Genomic DNA, 6,275 nt, shown 5'->3' with positions numbered 1-6,275 from the left:
CACCCCCTCCCTTGGGGGCTCAGCTCCCCTCTCAGCCCCAACCCACCCTCAGAGCTGCTCCTCATCCTCCTCCAGGCCGCGTCCTTCCCCTCCTGGGCTCAGGGGAGAAGCTTTGGGACGAGGACGGCTCCGTGTTTCATCCGGCACCTCATTTATTTCTCCCCTCGGAGCTGGGGCTGCTCGTGACTAATTTGGGTTGAATAGGAGGAGAAAAAAAGCAGCGGGTTCACAATGAGAGGGGGAAAGTGTGGGAAAGAGAGCGAAAGAAAAGGAGGGTCGGGGGAGTGCGGCGGGAGAGCTGCTAAGGCTGCGAGGAGCCCAAATTCGGCATGAAGGCGCTTGTCAGAGCCCGACGTCAGGGCTGGAAACGTGGGCAGGGTGAGGTCAGGATGGGGGGGTGGGGAGGAGGTGGGGGGTAGAGGGGGAGCATTGGGACCGTCCCCACCTCCCACCTCCCATGGGTGGTGTTGGATGAAGGGAGATCCCCATCCCATCCCATCCATCCCATCCCATCCATCCCATCCCATCCTGTCTCATCTCTTCCCATCCCATCTCATCCCATCCCATCCATCCCATCTCCATCCCATCCCATCCCATCCCATCCCATCCCATCCCATCCCATCCCATCCCATCCTATCCCATCCCATCTCATCCCATCCCATCCATCCCATCCCATCCCATCCATCCCATCCTATCCCATCCCCATCCCATCCATCCCATCCCATCCCATCCCATCCCATCCCATCCCATCCCATCCATCCCATCCTATCCCATCCCCATCCCATCCCATCTCATCCCATCCCATCCCATCTCATCCCATCCCATCCCATGTCATCCATCCCATCCCATCCCATCCCATCCCATCCCATCCCATCCCATCCCATCCCATCCCCATCCCATCCCATCCCATCCCATCCCCATCCCATCCCATCCCATCCCATCCCATCCCATCTCATCCATCCCATCTCATCCCATCCCATCCCATCCCATCCCATCCCATCCCATCCCATCCCATCCCATCCCATCTCATCCATCCCATCTCATCCCATCCCATCCCATCCCATCCCATCCCATCCCATCTCATCCCATCCCATCCCATGTCATCCATCCCATCCCATCCCATCCCATCCCATCCCATCCCATCCCATCCCATCCCCATCCCATCCCATCCCATCCCATCCCCATCCCATCCCATCCCATCCCATCCCATCCCATCTCATCCATCCCATCTCATCCCATCCCATCCCATCCATCCCATCCCATCCCATCCCATCCCATCTCTCCAAACTCACCCTGTTGCTGTTTCTCACCCCTTTCCTGCTGCTCCCTCCATCCTGCAGTCAGAACTGAGTCGGCTGATGCTGACCTCAGGGTTCTCCCTCCAGCCCAGCAGCCCCGCAGGTGCAGCAGCTCCTGCACAGCACCAGCACGAGGAGATGCTGCATTCCCATCCTCAAACACCATAGGGCTTCATGCATTCCCATCCCCAAACTCCATAGGGCTTCATGGCAGCAGTGGATCCCAGCCAGGCTCCCGTTGGTGCTTTAATTACCGCTTTGTTAGGGGAAGGATGGAGCCATATTATGTCATGGTGTGACCGTGGGTGGTCGATCCCTTGTCCTAATTTGTCCCCCCTCCCGCTCGACCTGCCCCGGGTTTCAGAATTAGGTCAATGTGGGACGTGGGGTCCGGGAGATGAGAGCAGGACAATGTCTGCACTCATTGAACCGATGTCAGCCCTGCAATGAACACACAGAGGGACATGCTGTGCCGTGCTGTGCTGTGCCATCAAAGTCTGTGCTGTGCCATATCGGACCGTGCCATGTTGTGTTGGGCTGTGTGATGCATTGCTGTGCCATGCCGTGCCATGCCATGCTGTGCCATGTTGTGTGATGCCGTGTTGTGCCATGCTGTGCCATGCCATGCTGTGTGATGCATTGCTGTGCCATACTGTGCCATGCCATACTGTGTGATGCCATGCTGTGCTATGCTGTGCCATGCCATGCTGTGTGATGCCATGCTGTGCTATGCTGTGCCATGCCATGCTGTGTGATGCCATGCTGTGCTATGCTGTGCCATGCCATGCTGTGTGATGCATTGCTGTGCCATGCCATGTGATGCCATGCTGTGCCATACTGTGTGATGCATTGCTGTGCCATGCTGTGCCATGCTGTGCCATGCTGTGTGATGCCACGCTGTGCCATGCTGTGCCATGCTGTGCCATGCTGTGCTATGCTGTGCCATGCTGTGCTATGCTGTGCCATGCCATGCTGTGCCATGCTGTGCCATGCTGTGTGATGCCACGCTGTGCCATGCTGTGCCATGCTGTGCCATGCCATGCTTTGCCATGCTGTGTGATGCCACGCTGTGCCGTGCTGCGCTTCTGCTTTCTTCAGCCACCATCACCACAAACTGGACCCAGTGGAGCTTCACCCGATGGAAATCCTCCCTCAGAGCATCCCTCCTCAGAGCTGCCCCTCTCAAACCGCTTCAGGAAAGCCGAGCAGAGCCAAGCGGAGCCATTAGCGTGGAGCGTGGAGGTGGAGGTGGAGGTGCCCGGCGCTGGGGATGGGAGCTCAGCTCCTGGACGCAGCTCAGAAGGGCCGGGAACCGTCTGACCCCGCTGTTGTGTTGGAGCCGATCCCTCCCGGCCGGCTCCGCTCGTGCCAAAAATCCCACAGCTTCATCCCAGCCCTGCGGGCAGCGACCCCTGCGCTCCCCGTCCGCGTGTCCCGTCCCCTGAGCCCCGCTGTAATTAGCTGCGGCATTCCCGGCATTCTGCAGCCCTTAATGAGGCTCCATAAAGGCTGCCCCGCTCGGCTCCTCCGGCCGCGTGTAAATCCCATCCTTACGGTGTGGGGTGAGGGTTGGGGTCCCGTGTGCTGCTCGGGGTTCCCCCTTCCGTGGGGAGGCGATGGGGGCGGCTGTGGGGCGTAATCCTGTTGGTTCGGGCATCGTTTCAGGTGGTTTTGCCCCATTGTTTGGGTTTCCCGTCCCCGTGTGCTCTGTGTCCCTTTGGGGTCCCCTCTATGGGGTAAAGGAGCTGAGGATGGGGATGGAGGTGGGGCCTTTGGGGTCCCCTCTATGGGGTAAAGGAGCTGAGGATGGGGATGGAGGTGGGGCCTTTGGGGTCCCCTCTATGGGGTGAAGGTGCTGAGGATGGGGATGGAGATGGGTTGGCAAGGCCAGCACTGGGGGTGACGTTGCCCTGCTCTGCTCCTTGGTTCATCTTTGGGTACCGGATCCTAAGATCCAAAGGAGAGATTTGGGGCTGCCCAGGGTGAGCAATGAGGGCAGCGGGGAGGATTTGGACCCCAGCAAAGGGAAAGGAGCGTGGGAAAAAGGAGAGGATGGGAATGAAGTGTTTCTGAGGGCTGCAGCCCTTTGGGACGGTCGTGGGCCGCGGTGACGCAGGGACACAGCATGGGAGCTGGCAGGGCGGCAGGCAGAGCCAAATGTCCATCAGTGCTTCTTTTTCCCCCCCTTTTTCCTCCCTTTTTTCCCCCCTTTTTCCTCTCTTCAGGAGCCCATTAATGAGGCTGTGCCTAATGAGACCCAGAGGCAGCCAATGGGTGCTGTGCCCCAAATCCCTGCGGTGCCGTGGGGGGGATCCATGCTGACCCCATTCCTGGGCACTTGGTGACATGGGGACAAATAGGAGCACAGCTATGGGGTGGTCCCCCATGGAGACCTCAGCTCTGTGGCACAGGGAGTCCTGCTCTTTCTTCACCCTTCCATTGTGCAAATGGGGCTGTGGGGAACCATGGGGTGGGTGTTGGGGATGTGGATGTCACCGTAACGGTGACCCCTAAGTGTGGGATTGGGAACCCAGTGTGGGATGGGATCAAATGGGATGGGATGGGATGGGATGGGATGGGATGGGATGGGGATGGGATGGGATGGGATGGGGATGGGATGGGATGGGATGGGATGGGATGAGATGGGATGGGATGGGATGGGATGGGAATAGAATGGGATGGGATGGGATGGGATGGGATCAAATAGATGGGGATGGGATGGGATGGGATGGGATGGGGATGGGATGGATGGGATGGGATGGGATGGGAATAGAATGGGATGGGATGGATGGGGTTGGATGGGATGGGATGGGATGGGATGGACGGGGTGTCATTGGAACGCTCGGACGTCGCTTTTTCTCTTTTAAATATTTTAAAATTTATTTTTAATTTCTTTTTCTTTTTTTTCCTTTTTTTTATCCTTTTTTCCCCCCCACGTTCAAGTGCTGTTTGGTCCATTGGATTAAAAACAAACAAACAAACAAATAAAAAGAAAAACAAACAAACATCCCCCCCTCCCCCCTTTCCCTCCCCCATGACCTTCCCAACCCCCTCATCCCAAAACCAACCACAATCCGATGGCCTTCGGGTGTCACCGACCCCCCCCTACCCCATCACTCCCCTTTTCCCCCTCCCTTCCCTCCCCCCCATTGCTCCCCCAATACCTCCCCGTGGTCCTGAGCCCCCCCCGCCCCCAATTAGAAAACAGAGTGAAAACGACGCACAGACAGACGTAGCCTCGGACGGAACACGGGGATGGACGCAACGGCAGCCACGACGCTTCCCCTCCCGGTGCCCAACACTGACCCTAATTAGGATAGGGGTGGGTTTGGGGGTCCTGGTCCCCATCCCGTGGTGATGGGGCCACATGGCTGTGCAGAGCCACAAGGAGCCCAATGTTGGAGCTGGGCTTTGTGGTTCTCCCGGGTGCTGCTGTTCTCTGCCCCAATGCGTCCCCGGATGGTGGGTGGGAGGGTGGGGATGGATGGGGATGGATGGATGGGGATGGATGGGGATGGATCAATGGGGATGAATGGGGATGGATCAATGGGGATGAATGGGGATGGATGGATGAATAGAGGTGTGGATGGAAGGGTGGATAGATGGGGATGGATGGATGGATGGGGATGGATGGATGGATGGATGAGAATGAATGGGGATGGATGGATGGATGGATGGATGGATGGATGGATGGATGGATGGATGGAGGGGTGGATGGGGATGGATGGATGGAGGGGTGGATGGATGGGGATGGATCAATGAGGATGAATGGGGATGGATGGATGGATGGATGGATGGATGGAGGGGTGGATGGCAGCATCCAGAGCTGTTCTGCATAGACGGCCACCGTGATGAGGAAGCGACACAATGGGAACCACCACAATGGGGACATCACGATGCTCCTGAGAGTGACACCTCCGGGATGAGCCCCACGCAGTCCCCCCCCCTCCAACACACACACCCCAAGCAGGACTCTGCCCTCCCCACCGGCTCCGGAGGCGGCAGCAGCCCCCGAAAGGCACTGAAGAGCAGGAGAAGGGCTGCGGGGCCGCGTCCCCCCCTCGTGCTGCTGGGCCCTAAGTGCTTGGGGGGGGGGAGGCTCCGGGGTTGGGAGGGGTCTTGTCCTGGTGAGCGCTTGGGGAGGGGGGGAGAAGTGCTACATATCCCATACATCCCCCCCCTCCGTCCTCGCTGTCCCTAAGTGCTGTGGATAAGTGCTAGGGACGGGGTATTCCGCATTGCAGCCCCCAAGTCTGGGGGGATATAGGGGGGGGTCCAGGGTTGTCTGGGAGTGCATGGGGCACATTGGGGTTATGTGTGTGTGTGTGAGGGGGGGTGTCGGGGGCTGCGTGGGGCCGGCGACCGCCTGGCGCCGGGGTTGGTTGCATGAAGGCAGAGCAGATGAACTCTGGAGAATGCCGGATCCCGTTCTCACGCCAAAAAATAATCCAAACATTGGGATATGGGGGGGGGGGGTAAGAGGAGGGGGTGGGGGGGGGAGGCGGATGTGCCACATAAGCAGAATTTCTCCCCCCACCGGAGCCTCCGTTGCCTCCAAATTGACCCCGTGCCGGGGCTGAACCACTGGGGACAGATCTGCTCTGTTAAGGGGAGGGGGACACACACATACAAGGAGCCATGGAGGTGTTGGGGGGGGGGGGGAAAGGGGGGCACTGCCAGGGGTGTGGGGAGGGGGGGGGGGGGCACGAGCCGGCCGGGAGGGTCCGTAATAAATAAATAAATTAAAGGAGGGAGACGGGTTCCTCCGGACCAGCGATGCCACCTGCACCCATAGTAGGGACCCAGGGTGGGGGTCTGAGGAGGGGGATTTAGGGATGAGGGGGGGGGGGCATCCCGAGATTAGATCCTGCAGTCTTTACACCGGGATGGGCACAACCCGTTGGCGTTGAGCATCCCAAGCAGCAGCGCTGCCTTCCCCATGGCTGGATGGGGTTGTGTTGGGCGCAGTGGGTTGAG

Source organism: Excalfactoria chinensis, chromosome 28 (assembly GCF_039878825.1).
Source record: "Excalfactoria chinensis isolate bCotChi1 chromosome 28, bCotChi1.hap2, whole genome shotgun sequence".
NCBI lineage: Eukaryota > Metazoa > Chordata > Aves > Galliformes > Phasianidae > Excalfactoria > Excalfactoria chinensis.
This window is presented reverse-complemented; position numbering follows the sequence as displayed.